This window comes from Sturnira hondurensis, unplaced genomic scaffold (assembly GCF_014824575.4).
Source record: "Sturnira hondurensis isolate 20B ecotype Veracruz unplaced genomic scaffold, ASM1482457v3 Scaffold0016462, whole genome shotgun sequence".
In the NCBI taxonomy this organism is placed as follows: Eukaryota; Metazoa; Chordata; class Mammalia; order Chiroptera; family Phyllostomidae; genus Sturnira; species Sturnira hondurensis.
The window spans coordinates 1,258,847-1,273,428 of NW_028089093.1; the positions used below are offsets into that span (position 1 = coordinate 1,258,847).

Consider the following 14,582-nt stretch of genomic DNA (forward strand, 5'->3'; position numbering starts at 1 on the left):
TATCAGTTAAGTCCATTTCATCTAGGGCATTGTTCAATGCCACAATATCTTTGTTGATATTTTGTTTGGAAGATCTGTCCATTTTTGAAAGTGGGGTGTTAAAATCTTCTACTATAACTGTGTTGCTGACATTATGTTTCCTGAAGTCCTCTAAGATTTTCTTTATGTATTTGGGTGTTCCTCCATTGGGTACATATATATTTACAATGTTTATGTCTTCTTGGTGGATTCTTCCCTTGAGTATCATGAAGTGACCTCTGGGCCTCTCTATATGGCCCTTTTTTGAAGTGTATTTTGTCTGATATGAGTATTGCTATCCCGGCTTTTTTTCCATGTTTATTCACTTGGAAAATTTGTTTCCAGCCCTTCACTTTCAGTCCGTGTAGGTCTTCTGTCCTGAGGTGGGTTTCTTGTAGGCAGTGTATGTTTGGATTATGCTTTCTTATCCATTCACTATTGCGTGTCTTTTGATTGGAGCATTTAATCCGTTTCTGTTTAAGGTTATTATTGATAGGTACTTATTCATTGTCATTTTTGTACCTGTGTTCCTTTCTGTTTCTCTCTTTTCCTTCCTTTCCTTAGAGCAGTCACTTTAGCATCTCTTGCAGAGCTGGTTTGGTGGAGGCATATTCTTTTAGACTTCTTTTGTCTTGGAAGCTCTTTATTTGACCTTCTATCTTGATTGAGAGCCTTGTTGGATAACGTAACCTTGGTTGCAGGCCTTTGGTTTTCATTACTTGGAATATTTCTTGCCTTTCTCTTCTGGCTTGGAGTGTTTCCATTGAGAAGTCAGCAGCTAACCTTGTTGGGGCTCCCTTGTATGTTACTACCTGTTTCTCCCTTGCTGGCTTTAAGAGTCTCTCTTTGTCTTGGAATTTTTCCATTTTAATTATGATGTGTCTTGAAGTGGGCCTCTTTGGGTTCCTCTTGATTTGAGACTCTCTGTGTTTCCTGGATTTGTGTGACTTTTTCTCTCATCAAATTAGGAAATTTTTCCCTCATTACTTTTTCAAATAGGTTTTCTGATCAGCACGGGAGTTTTGACCTGCTTTGTTTCCGACCTGGGCCGGTTCACCCCTCCTTAGGCAACCTGGTGGCCCCCCGCTCCTGGGAGGCCACCATATTGATGCCGAACTTAGTGCAGACACACGATCAGCATAGCGCAGTACAGCCCAGAACTCCTGGGCTCAAGTGATCCTCCAGCCTTAGCCTCCCAAGTAGCTGGGACTACAGGCGCGCGCCACCATGCCCGGCTCAAATAGGTTTTCTATCTCTTGCTCTTCTTCTTCTCCTTCTGGTATCCCTATTATTCAGATATTATTACATTTCATATTGTCTTGCATTTCTATTAACCCCTGTTCATTCTTTATGAGCCTCTTTTCCTTTTCTTGCTCTTTCTGGGTGTTTTTTTTTCTACTTTGTCCTCCAGTTCACTGATCCGATCTGCTTTATTGATCCTGCTTTTGATTCCCTGTACTGTGTTCTTCAGTTCGGAAACTGTATCTTCATTTCCTCTTGGCCCTTGTTGATAGTTTCTATTTCCTTTTTCATGTTGATTTAGTTTGCAGTGAGTTCATTGTAGTTTCCCTGTAGTTTCTGGTAATTCACTGTGAGCTCACTGAGCTTCCTAATAACCACTGCTTTGAACTCAATATCTGATAGTTGAGTTGCCTCTATTTCATTCTTTCTGAGGCTTCTTCCTTTCCCTTCATTTGAGAATTGCTTCTTTGTCTTCCCATTGTTTGTGAGACTCTTCTTGTTAGCTTCAGCTTCTCAAATTGATCTGTTCTGGCTCCCTGGGTTTATGGTGTGAACTTCTGTGGTAGAATACCGGTGAGATTCAGTGGTGCAGTCTCCTTGGGGTATCCTGGTGTTCACAGCTTCTACCTATTCTTTTTTGTGATCAGTTGGAGGGGTAAGGCAAAATGGTTTAAGACAGCAAGAGAGTATTCTATGATATTTACAGTAGCAGCCAGTAGAGAAGAGGTAGGAGGTCCTTTCATTATGTATAGTGTTAACTGTGATATTCCACCCAACCAGCTACTTTTTAGAAAGGATGGAAAGAAGATAAGACTCTTGTTGGGGAGGGAAGGATTGTGAGTTGCATCTAGAAAGCAGTGAGGTTGTGGGAGGTCAGATTCTGAGGTAAGGTGAGAATAAAGGATAGTAAATAGGTGTAGTGTGTGAGAGAATAGAGTTAACCACTCTATTAGTAAGAAATTTCTAATAGTAAGAAATTTCAGGAAACCATGAAGTGGTTTAAGATCTGGGAGGGCTGTTGTGCAGTATTTACAATTGTATGGAATAGGTATTATTTGCAATAATATTAGAGCAACAATCATATGACAGAATCTATGAGATCTAGATAATAAGAATAGGGAGTATAGGCCCTTGAGTAGTGTGCTAATGGAATGCAAGTGAAGTGAAGGACAGTAAATTAGCAATACACTATGTAAAAGAGAAGAGGGGAAACCTGTCAAATGATACAATATAACCAGCCAAGCAAAGAAGACTATACAGAAAGAAGAGGAATACAAGAATAGCATTAAAATAAAAGATGTGTCCTGCCTGGTGTGGCTCAGTGGATTGAGCGCGGGCCTGCAAACCACACGATCGCAGTTCGATTCCCAGTCAGGGCACATGCCTGGGTTGCAGACCAGTTCCCAGCAGGGGACTCACGAGAGGCAACCATACATTGATATTTCTCTCCTTCTCTCCTGCCCTTCCCCTCTAAAGATAAATAAATAAAATATTTAAAAAAAATAAAAGATGTAAGAATAATGAAAAAATGATATTACAAATGTGCAATAACTTGCAGGTTCTCTGCAATATCAAAGTGAAATTTGTCTCACTGTGTCAGCTGTTGGGATGCCCCCTCATTGGGTCCAACTCTGGTCTTTTCACAGTTCCAGATATTTTTGTTTCACTTGTGGATGTTTAAAAAGAATAAAGAAAAAGGAAAAAAAAGCAGAAGGAAGGAAGAAGAGATAAAATGGGAAAGAAAGGAAGAAGGAATAAAACTAGAAAGAAGGATAGAGAAGTAAAAGGAATTGAGAAATATAAAAATAATAAGAATTAAAAAACAAAAAATTACTTAAAATAATCAAACAAACAAAAAAACCTCTTGTTGGTTTCAAACTGGCCAAACCAGTTTTTCTGGTCTTGCTGGCTACAGCAGGCTGAGGGAGGTATTGGTATCAATTTTCTTCCTTCCTGTTCTTACTCAGTCAGCCTCAAGCATCCTCTTCCCAGGGCTACAATGGTGCATCGCCACAGGGCCTTCAGTATGTGATCCGGGTCTTCCTAAGTGCACACTCACCTCAGGTTTATGGTTGTGCGCTCTGGGTGTTCCATAAAGCACACTGTCCCCAGGTTGCTGACACTGGTGTGCAGCCAGGCTGCCTCTGGTCGCTCGGGTTAGGGTGCACACTCTTCCCAGGGCTATGCGTGGGTGCTCACAGCCCCCGTATGTTTGCCACTTAGTCCTTATTCCTCTCTCTGTGGCTTTAAGCAACCAGGTCTCACCCGGTGCTGCTCAAACCTTGTTTGGCTGGGGAGGGAGTGGTTGACCCAGCTCTCTCCCAAAAGCCTTGTGGCAGACCCAGGGGGTGCCAGGACTGAGGCTGCAGCCTCCCTGGTCCCCGAGCTGATTCCTGGGTCCTTATTGTCCTGAAGCAGTCTCCTTACCGTCTAGTTTTTCAATGTCCGCTACAATTTTTTATCTATTTTCATATATGCTGTGGTGCTGTTAGCTGTTTGCTCTGTTCCTCCATAGATCGGCCAGGTTTTTCTCCAGTGTGTAGGGGGAGGTGGAATTTTCTTCCTCCTAGCTTGTTGCCGTCTTCCATCTGTGTTCGGCTCTTGTGAATGGGACTAGCTTTGTAATTTGCAAAGGTCACTGCAAAATAAAAGTGTGATTCCCTTGTTCAAATTATCAAAAATTCCAAGGTGACAGGAGAGCATGACACCAAATGTGGGCCCTTTCTGAGCCTGGGGCCCTTGTGAGGACTGCACAGGGCACCTTCGAAGAACCTGTCCCTGTATAGGAGTCTCTGAATGTTTGCGTTGTTCTCATTTTCTGACTTAATGCTTCTTTGCATCAGGAATATGATTATTGTGTTTGTGTACATGCGTGTATTGCAATACTGTTTATAGGCACTGAAGTTGGTTTTCCAAAATGGCTTTTTAAAACCTCAAACATTTCCAAAATGCAATTGATGATGTCAGTACCACTCTTAGATCTAAGTCTGAGCAAAAGAGACTGCTGTCCCGGGCCTTACTCTTTAGAGAGATCGGCTCTGACTCTTTTCTAGCTCAACTCAAATCTGAAGGGCCAAGAAGACATGCCCTCCGAGACAAATGCCTGAGTAGCTAAGGCTCCAGAATTCCCTTCCCAGATGGCTCTGACCTGCTACCAGGGATGGGCAGGCATCTTCCCTGGGTACCTGCTCCCAAGGGTGGACCTCACTACCAGTTAAGATTTGGCCTAAGATTTACTCCATGGTCTAAGATTTGGTCAAAGGACAGCTGTTTGGGGAGTGGGGGAGGGATGCTATTGACAGAGCTTGGTCACTGGCTAGTTTGGTCAGGCTCCCCCCACCCCGGTGTTTGTATGAGGCCCCTTGCTGTGCCAGAGGGAGCTGGAGGAAGAGCTTGGGGGGGGGGGTGCTTTTCCCAAACTGTCAATACCAAGCAGGAATTCCAAGGAGTCTGGGGATTCTGAATGATACCCTGACTTTTCAGGCCATTATTGAAGTGAGTATATTTGTCATGGTTGAATCAACCATTTTATTAAAACATTTCTAGTTTGACTTCCAACTTATAAAACTTTAGACTTACAGTGTGTGGTTTCCATTTCCATTCTTGCCATGGAACATGGAACAGACCTGGGTTCTGCAACATTAGGAACAGACTTGGGTGGTGGGGAGCAGAGAAGGTGTGCATTTCCGTAGTCGAGTTGAACACTGGCTTCCACAGAAATCATTTTACAGTTCAATTACTGTAACTTTGTGTGTCTGTGTGTATACTATTTATACATTTTGACAAAGCTTCTATTTTGATTAATGGGATACAGGAGTTTTGGGGATACAATTATTAATTATATGTGTACATTTCTGCTCCAAAAGTTTCTCAATTTAATAAAAATATTATCTTTTACAGACTGTACTTTACTAAAATTTGTATTTACCTACCAAAAATCAAATAATTTTATCTCAAATGTTGAAATTTTTACCCGAGCTATGATAGTAACAATAATGTCAGATATTTCTCTTTGGCAGAATGATTATCTGAAAGAAGTATTATTTATTTATTTATTTATATATATATTTTAAAATATAGTTTATTGATTATACCATTACAGTTGTTCTATTCCCCCCTTCATTCCCCTCCACCCGCACACTCCCTCCCCCACCCTTCTCCCCCCTTAGTTTATAACCACGTGTCTCAACTTCTTGAAAGAAGTATTTTAATTCATGAGCTGAATAAAGAAAAATAAACTTTATTGGAAGTGATTTTCTCTTTGCCGTACCTAGGACGCAGGCACCAAATTGGCCTCCTTCAGCTGTTTGTGCAGTTATTCTGCCCAAAGAGCCAGCACGTGAGCAGTTATTTCTCCTCTCTCATATGTCCAAGAGGAAGCTTGGAATCCAAAGTGGGGGAACTTACTGAAGAAGAACAGTCATTTGACGTAAGTGAAAAGTCCTGCTTCACTGGGTGATGTGAAAAGGCACTTCCTGTGGACGCACGTGGTCAGCAGTCACTTTCAGATGAAGCCTCAAAGTAACTTCTCACTTTGGGAATAGGTGCTGATGCTTCACAAAGAGATTTGTGTCCTCTGGTTTTCACATGGTCAGTGGTGTCACTGAGTGCTCATGGTTAAGGATTTCTTTGCAAGTTCCATACTGATTGACAGCTTGGTTCTGAAGTGAAATTCAGAATTTAGTTTTTTTGCTAAATGTGTGCTTTTGGTTTTTTTGAGCTTTGTGCTGCAGAAGGAGTTTATGTCAAAATAAAAGAGCATCACCAAGTAGTAATTGCTATTGATATATGTATATAAACCATACAACAAATAATGAAACCATGTAGTGAGAGTATTCAGGCCACTCTCTGTAACTTCTATGACAAGATGGGCCAGGCTCTAGCTTCCATGCATGTTTTCCACCTCACATTTCTTCTGGCCTTGCCAGCTGATGGTTTGTGGAATAACCACCCTTTTGAAGGGTATAGGTGTGGTGAAGACAGCACAATTGCCTAGCCCAACAATGGCCAGGAGGAGCAGTTGTGTAGAGTCTTTCTCCCACATCACCCAAAATGTAAGAAATTAGCTCCCCGCAAGCTCTCTCTTTCCTGAGGGCACTGCAATTACCAGCAAGTGCAATGCCTGCTGTCTTTGTAAAGGAGGTGCTTGTTATGCTCAGTCTGGAAAAAATAGGGGACAGAGAAATGGACTTTTCTTGAGCATCTTTTAGATTTAATCACATGTTAAAATAAAGAGAAAAACCTGTTCATTTCACATAGAACTCTCACACTGCTACACAAGACCATGTCAGGAGCTGAAAATACAAAGCAGAGATTTACCAGTACAGCTATGGAAATAATTCTGCATTAAAAAATTAAAAACCTGAAGGAAATGTTAGACCAGTTGGGACACTGAGACAATGGGTGTAAATTGGGATTGTCCTACCTTGGGTCACCATAGTTATAGGTAAATAAAGAAGCTTGATTTTCTTTGCCTCTTTGGGAATGGTGCTTGTCATTTTGCTACCTGGTGTAGGGGTGTACCTGGTTTTTCTAAAAGTGTGGTTTCCCACATAAGCCCAGGATGCCTGCTTGGCATCTGCGGCTGTGTGAGCATTTGTCTATCTTTTCACCATTGAAAGTAATTTAAAAGCTGCCTGATGGACTGGGTTGTCTTTGTCATTAGTTAAAATGATAAAGCTAAGTAGGTCAGGGGACAAAAGACCTGTACGTGGTGTGTCCTTAATAAATATTTCAATAAGGGAACCCACTGTTGGAGATGTTACTGAAAGTCATCAACTTCCTCAGGGCTGTTTACGTTGTCACCGTGCTGATTTCAAAAGTAGCTTCCATGCCCCGGCTGGGTGGTTCAGTTAGTTGGAGCATCATCTGGTACACCCAAACGTTGGGAGTTTGATTACCAGTCAGGGCACATACCTAGGTTACAGGTTGGAGTGCATGCGGGAGGCAGCCAATTGATGTTTCTCTCTCACAGCAATGTTCCCGTTTCTCTCTCTTTCTCTTTCCCTCCCTTCCTCTCTCTGGAATCACTGAACATATCCTTGGGTGAGGATTAAAAAAAAGTAGCCTCCATGATTGTGTGTTTATGACTCGTATGAACATATGGATATTTAATGGATGTCTAAGTAAGAATTGAAAAGTAATAGCCATCTGATGTTTCTAGTACCCAGCTCTATGATTGTCTAACCACTATGCTGTATAGCTGAAACTAATACAAAATAATATTGAATGTAAAGTGTGATTGAAAAAAAATTTTAAATTTTTAAAAAATCAAGAAAAGCAATGTCAGTAGCTTCTTGAAAGTCATTATAAAATGACCTTGCATCATTCAGAATGTCAATGAACAGCTCATTAGGGCCTCAGAACCACAATATCTTGCAAGGAGGTTTACAGCAAAAAAAAAGTGAGATAGACTACTTCTCTCAGGATCACTGGGGAATTGCTGGGTGAAGACCTGCCTATCACATTCTACTGTTTCTGGAATGCTGACTGCAGTTTTTGTATCTGCTTCACATGTCTAGCTAAGTAGCTAAGTGCTGATATTCAGTATTATTTGATCTCCTAATCAGATGTTCATTCAATATCAGTCATTGCTGAATTTTGCAGACTTGCAGAAATTAAAATTTTACTTGCTTATGTTATTCTTAGTTTATTGCTTTGGTTTCAGGCTTTAAGTTGATTCCTGCCCACCCCCTGCCCCCAGCTTTTAAATTAAGCAGATTAAGAAGAATGTGATGGGACAGTGATTAACATTAGGATTAGTGTTACATCTCTCATCGCTTACCAACCACATCCTGCTTCAAATTTTTTTAAAAAATTTATTTCCTCAGCACTGAGGAGAGCTGATATTATCACATATATATTTAGCCTATCCCAAGAATGTTATAGGGAGACTGGATATATTTTCTGAAAGGGCATAGAGACACAAGGAGAAATTTCTAGTTAGTCTCTAAGAGTTAGTGATGGTGTTATGTGTTCTGGAATTGAGTTGCTTAAATTCTCTGACATAATAAAACAACTTGTGTTGCTATAAAAATGACATAGGTAGAAAAAGACCATGTTAGCATAGGCTTTACCAAAGCATCTTCTATGTAGTATGAGTTGGTCCATAAAAGGAGGGTTCTGTGGCCAAGACCCTCCCACCTCAGTTTCTTAGAGGATCCCAACACATGTTAAACATAATGAAGAATTTGATTGGTTATGTGATGTAGAAACCACTTACATTTGCTTAACCTGAAGTTTTCTAAAGCTTTCTAGATTGTATCATGAAGCCCTCATTCTATGTGACTTCCCACAGAAACACTGTAGTGGTGTAGCATCATTTCTTTCTTTCTTTCTTTTTTTTTAAAGATGTTATTTATTTATTTATCTTTAGAGGGGAAGGAGAGAGGGAGGGAAACATCAATGTTTGGTTGCCTTTCGTGCATCCCCTGCTGGGAGTTGGCCTGCAGGGAACTGGCCTGCAACCCAGGCATGTGCCCTGACTGGGAATCTGAACTACGACCCTCTGATTCACAGGCCTGTGCTCAATCCACTGGGCTATGCCAGCCAGGGCACATCATTTCTTTAAGTCTGTTTTTTTTCCCATTCATTGGGCTAATGACATACACTCATTACAGACTCCAGTCCCAAGGCATTATTGCCCATTTATTTTATCTACACTAAATCTAGACGTATTTTCTTTCACTTCTTTTCTGCCAACAAATTGTGATAACCCCTCCAAAGGCTCCCAGTATCATGTGATCTTATAAAATCAGTGACTGTCTCTCCAGAGCTCATGAATATCTGTTACCTAATCTCATTGCTTATGTTTCCTTGCTTCTTGATTTTCAAAGCTTTGTTATCTTCTATCCCATAGCAAAACCATTGCAATTTAACTGGCATTTGGTAATTTTTTTCACTCCCATTTCTCTTACTGCCAAATGTCACTTTGCTCTCAGATTTGATCAGTACAATAAACACTGGTCTATTTTATTTGTGTCAGTCATTCTGATGAAAACAAAAACATTCTTGAATATGGATATAATGTCTTGACAGACCAATACTGACCTTATTCATAGTCTCCGCCCACACCCCAAATAGTAGCTATACTACATGTTTTTCCCTTCAAGTGCAAGTTTCAGTGCTTACTGAAAGTGCAGAATCCAGGCCAGCATCCTGAGTGGACAACCTTTCTGCCCTGTTGCAGGAGTGAAAATCTGAATTCAGTTAATTTGCTCAAGAAAATGTGAGTGCCTTCCACATGCTAGGCATTGGGTTACATCTGGGCATTGGGGTACAGTGACAAGGAGAATGGTACAGGCAGTTTCCTGCTGTCATGAAACGTAGATGAGGGTGTTGTGAATGACTTCTATTATAGCATGTAACATAGTTGTTTTTAAAATGACGTCCTCATCTAAATCTTCAGCTCTGACTATATAGGTTGGTCAGTTCTCCTTTTGAGCAGCTGATGAAGTTCACATATCCAGGGACTTTCCTTATGGAACTCTCACATTATTGGTGTCTATGTGACAGGGAACTCAAGAGTTAAAGAGTTTAGCTTCTGTTGGTAGGCTTAAGTGACTAATCCATGTGGAAAGCTGTTATTCCAGGAATTGACTCCAGGAGGTGCACAAGCAATTCAACCTTTGTACCCCAGGGGGGTTGAAAGCTGGTGGAGATGGTATCTGAGCCATTGTGTTTCAGGGAGGGGTTGCCTGTGATGCAGATAAAGAATTGTTGATCAATAGCTAAAGAAGTACTAGGAAAATCATTGCTGGACTGCAACTCTTACCCAATTAACCTTAAAAACAAAAAACAAACAAACAAAAACCCCTTACCTACCCTTTCTTCTCCTTGTAAAAAGGTCAACTTGAAAAGAGGTGTTAAGATGGTTTTTGAGGGTGCATACTGGCCATCTTCTCAGATCACTGGCCATCTGAATAAAGCTCACATTAAGATTTGACCCTTGTCTCTGCTTACTGGTTCTGGTAGTGACAGGCAACAGGAACACCAACCCTTCCGGTTTCATATATACCAGTCCTAGTCACCCTAGGGCCAGGCACCAGAGAACTCCAAACAGTCCCTAAGTCCTGGAGCCTGTGAAATTAATCACCCAATGCACAGGGAACAAGCTAAACCTGGTTAACCTCTCCCTGCTTGTCATACATAAGCTGCCTCAGCCCTGAGTGTAGCCTTCTGTGTGGCCCTGCCTGGCAGCCCCCTCTGGTTGGGCAAGGAAGGACAAGTTCTGCTTTTCATCTAAGTGTCAGTGTCTTGTGTCCTGCCATCAAAGAACCTTTAAATCCAATGAAACATAGCTGCAAGCAAAACTTTGGTTTTTCTCATTGTTATGAAAAATTCAAAGGACTTAGAGGTACTAATTTGTGGTGAAAAAGAGGTGGGATGAGGATTTTAAGGAAAGAATTCTTTTTTTGTTTTTAAATTAATTCAGTGACCTAATTCCCCCATATTTGCTCCATGTAATCATTGATTTTCTACATGCTTATTAACTATTACTTGCTGTGGCCCTTGTATTATAATACTCTAGGAGATATGCAAGAACAGAAAATGTCTATCTTCCCTTGAGGAACCTACAGATTAATTAAGAAGACATGATATGTACCTAAAATGATTAGACAAATCAAATGTGTAGTAATATAACTAAACCATCTCCAAATCCAGAAAAATAGCAAGAGTATTAAAAAGCTGGAACAATAAATTTGCTTACAATTTTCAATGACTGCTAACTTTAAAATAATTTTTAACTTTCCTACTTATTTTGCTGGAGAAATGTTTGTGTTGTTGTTCATGTCCTCAGCTCATTCTTCCCAGCTCTGAAACCCTTTCTCTGAGGAAGATAGGGCCTGGCTTTTTCTAGCCCTGCTATGAAACACTTCAATGCTTTGGAGTCATGTGGATTTTGAGCTGAAACAGGTAATAAGTTATCTTAAGGGATGGATTTTGAAACAATATGTTTGCAGTTCAGATCAGATGAAGCTATTTATTTTGAAACTTGGATGTGTTTCAAAAAGCAAAATGGTTTCAGCTCAAATCCATTTGCAATGCCAACCTTCCTGGTTGGGGAATTGAATGTTTAGCTAATATATTTTTGATGAGCAAGCTTCCGTGTGTTTTACATGATGGTTGATAGACCTGGAAGTTGGGCTTCTCCAGAAGGCATTTGGTGTTGGTCCATGATCTTCAAGGAAACCCACAGTTTTCCAGGAGGAGAAGCAGGAAGCTGTAGTTGATCAAGCCTCTGCCCCTTCTCTAGCCCCACTATCCAGTGACTTTCACTTAGTCCTCCTATTAATATTTTCTTTGAACATCTACTATGTGCAAAGGACTGTAGTGGCTTCTTCAAGGCATGTCAAGGATGCTCATAAGCATGAACTCTATGAGGCATGAACTTTGTACAAGGCAGCATGTGGGCACCCCCATGAAAGGGGCACAAAACGTATACATGGAGTGAAGAAGAGTCTCGTCAAACTGGGTGGATCAAGGACAGCTGTATAGAGAGTAACACTTGAGCTGAGACTTGGAGAACAGGTTTGATTTGGCAACAAGAGAAGGGATCAGCAAACTACAGCCTGTAGGCCAAATCCTTTCTATCTACCTGTTTTAGAGATAAAGTTGTGTTGGAAGTCAGCCACCCCCACTCATTGATGTATTGTCTATGGCTGCTTTCATGCAGCAGTGATAGAGCTGAGTAATTATGACAGAGACTATATGGACCTCAAAGCTTAAAAAATTTACTATCTGACTCTTTGCAGAAAAAGTTTATGACCCTGGTTTAAAGTCAGTTGCTTGAGGGACTTAATATATGGCCTTGGTATGTAGATTTGATGTAAGCCAAAATATGAGACTTCATTTGGCAGACATTTGGGGAACAGAATGCTGCTGAGTCCCGAGAATATCGGAGTGTTCACACTGGTACTGAACTTCAGGACAGGGAGCATGCTAGATGGACCAGAGGAGGGAGGTGCTACTGGTAGAAAGAAAAATTCCAGAATTCCTTCTGTCACTGAGTGAAAAATAACGCCTCTGGATCTGGAGGACAGCTGTGATGGAAGGAAGAGGATGCAAAATACGCTGTGAATAAAGCTGTAGGAGGGTGGACCAAAGGAAAGAGACAATTGAGGACGGCTCTGGGTCTTGAGACTGGATAACCAAGTATGTCAGTGATCCCTCCTCTGAAAATGTATCCACCTGAACTGGATGAATTGAGCACCCTTCCCACCTACACCAGCTAGGTGGAGGAATGAAGCTGAAGTAGCCCCATCCCACCAGGGTAGCTGGTATTTGGAGGCGGGGTGGTCATAAGCTATTGTTATAGAGGAAGTGAGACCACAGCCTTGCTTAAGGAAAAATATCTGTCATTAGATAGAAAATCATCTTATGTTGTCTCTGGGAAAAAAATATTTTGTGAATTGGAGGGGTATCTTGTATTTCAGGGTAACTTGCAGGATTGTTGGATAAAATATAAAATGTCCAGTTAAATTTGAACCTCAGATCAATGAGGCATACAATATGTCCAAAATATTATATGAAACCTATTTTTACTAAAAATTATTTGTTCCTGATCTAAAATTCAAGTTTAACCGGATCATTTTAAATCAACAGTGAATAACTTTTAAGTATATGTCCTAATTATGGAATATATTTATACTAGAAAATTATCTGCTGGTTATTTAAAATTCAAATACACTTGGGCTTTTTTTTCTTCTAAATCTGACAACCCTACATGTAAAGTAAGCAGACAGATCCTTCACTTTGCGGGGGACTGAACAAGAATTGGGGCCCCTGAATTTGCTTCACGTCACAAGACTAGAGCTGACTTCGCCGGCCCTTCTGGGGCCCGCAGCTGAGCAGAGGAGATAGCTCAGTGGACCCCAGGCCTGCACCCCAGGCACTGTCTCAGAGTGAGGACAGAGGATGGACTGAAGGGTGTGGTGGGCTGACATTTCCAGTGGGGGTAGTTTGGGCATCTAACTGAGGGACTTGAATAAAAGGATGCATGGAATACCAAAGAGGGTTTGGATCAGAAAGGGGGTGTGAGCTCAGGACAGGGATAGATAGATCCCTCTGAGGAAACTTCTTTCAAAGACTTACTTTCGGAAGGCATTTTCTTGGGGCAGAACACTTCTTTAACACTGGCTTCTAAATCTTTGGTATGTTGGCGTAGTGAAGGGATTGAATTTATTTCCCCCAGTTATCTTACACAGCTGTGTGATGGTTCATTTTGTGTGTCAGCCAGGCTAGGCCATGGCACCCAGTTGTTTGGTCAGAAACCAGTCTAGATGTCACAGATTTTGGGCTTGCCAGCCCCTATAATAACATCAGCCAATTCCTCAAAATAAACGCCTCCCACCCTCTCCTTTCTTCTCCTGCCTCTCTCTGTCTGTCTGCAATGTTTATTCTCCCTGGTGTGATTTTCCACATTAGCCACTTTCCATTTGTTTGATCCCATTTTGGCTATAAGAGTCACAGCACTATTATGCATGAAGCAGTCCGGCTTCATAGCTCTCTTGAAGACTAATGTTTCACAGTGACAAGTATAGGTATAGTTAACAAAGAAAGTAAAATGCTTAGCAGGCAGGAGTGCGACCCGGTTAGATTTCTGCACCTGGCCAAAACAGAGAGGCCTGAGTACCTCTAAAGGAAGGTCTGTACCTGGGGTGGCTGGGGATGTTCATCCTTAATCTAGTCTCTGTGAACACCGAGAGCACATTCTCCAAGAAAAAACAATAGTTATTCTTAATTTATGAGGGTTTTGTCATTGCCCTAAGAAACTTGAAAATGTTAGCAGATTTCAAAATCTGCTTTTACTTTTGCTATTTTCCTTTGAGAAAAATTGAAAACAAAAATCAGACAATTTGAATTAATGAAGCCATCCAATTCTCTTTGTGCCTCAATGGCTGACATTTCTGCATTGTGTCAGAAAAAAACCCAATTAGAGTTTAAAAAAAAAGAGAAAGAAATGACTTTTCTAGAGTCCTTTCCCTCTCTACCACTAAGAGGAAGAAAAAAAACTAATCTCCCAGAAATCTTCCAACCCAATGCTGTTGGCACACATGTGTGCCTATCTGTTTTGCACACGCAGGCACACGTCTGTTTTGCACACACAAGTGTGCCTTCCCGTGGGTGCAGATGGCTACCCTAGGAGCAGCACCTGTGGGATGTGTGTGGCTGAAGGCTGGCTTGGTTGTGCGCATGGAAAGAAAACAAGAGAGCGAGGTAAAAGCCACACAGGCCGAAATCAAAAGCAACTGTTCTGACATGAGGAGAGCAGGCAGCCCTTGCTCTGTGCACACGCCACTCCTTCTTCGCCGCCCAGACTG

At 41.3% G+C, this 14,582-nt stretch overlaps 1 long non-coding RNA gene across 1 annotated transcript; it reads left to right on the forward strand.

Annotated features, from left to right (window-relative positions):
• Positions 1–1,028: 1,028 nt before the first annotated feature.
• On the forward strand, positions 1,029–14,355 carry LOC119000998 (uncharacterized). The gene is made up of 3 exons (XR_005069457.1): positions 1,029–1,138; positions 1,944–1,946; positions 14,345–14,355. It is a non-coding gene; the product is annotated as an uncharacterized LOC119000998 (long non-coding RNA).
• Positions 14,356–14,582: the final 227 nt, after the last annotated feature.